Consider the following 770-nt stretch of genomic DNA (forward strand, 5'->3'; position numbering starts at 1 on the left):
ATATATATATATAAAGATAGTAAAATCTCACAATTTAAAACTATTTAAAACTATGATTTGTTTATCTTAAATTATAGTTGAACTTTAAGTTGTTGATTTTAGTTGAGTTTGGTCTATTTACTTTCATGTCATTGTAATGGTGTTTTAATCGTTTATTAAATAAACTTTTTTAAAAATCTTTTTCACATAATTTTTGTCAAAAAAACAATTCATTAAATTTTATCTTTATTTCTCTCTCTTTCTCATATAATTAAAACCTATTTATATATTATTTTTTTTGTAAATAAAATAATAAATAAATTAAATTATTATACAACTATAAATTTTTAATTAATTTGAATTCAAAATAGTATTAGATATACCAATTTCGCACTTATTAGTTGACCTAAATTTTCCAAATACATAGAAGATTTTCAAAGGAATAAATATGAAAGTAATTTTGAAAATGTAAGGAAGGAACCATGTAAAGCAAAAGTGTGCCAACATGCATGATTATCAAAAACTTAAAAGAAGGAAAAAAGGACAATAAAAAAGGAGGAGAGATTGGAAATTGCACCTTCTTTCTTTTATTGTCTTTGAGGCAGGTGATGATGTATTATAATATGGAGGGTGGTCACAATGGTTATCATTACCAATTGACTATGTTTGGTTAAAGTTTTTTCCTACTTGCTTAGCAAGACAACGAGATTGTCCTTGTTTGGGCATCTAAATCTCTGTGTTTTTTCTACTAACTACTTTAGATCTACCATTTATTAAAAGGAAAGACATGT

The sequence above is a fragment of the Cicer arietinum genome, chromosome 3, assembly GCF_000331145.2.
Source record: "Cicer arietinum cultivar CDC Frontier isolate Library 1 chromosome 3, Cicar.CDCFrontier_v2.0, whole genome shotgun sequence".
Taxonomy (NCBI): domain Eukaryota; kingdom Viridiplantae; phylum Streptophyta; class Magnoliopsida; order Fabales; family Fabaceae; genus Cicer; species Cicer arietinum.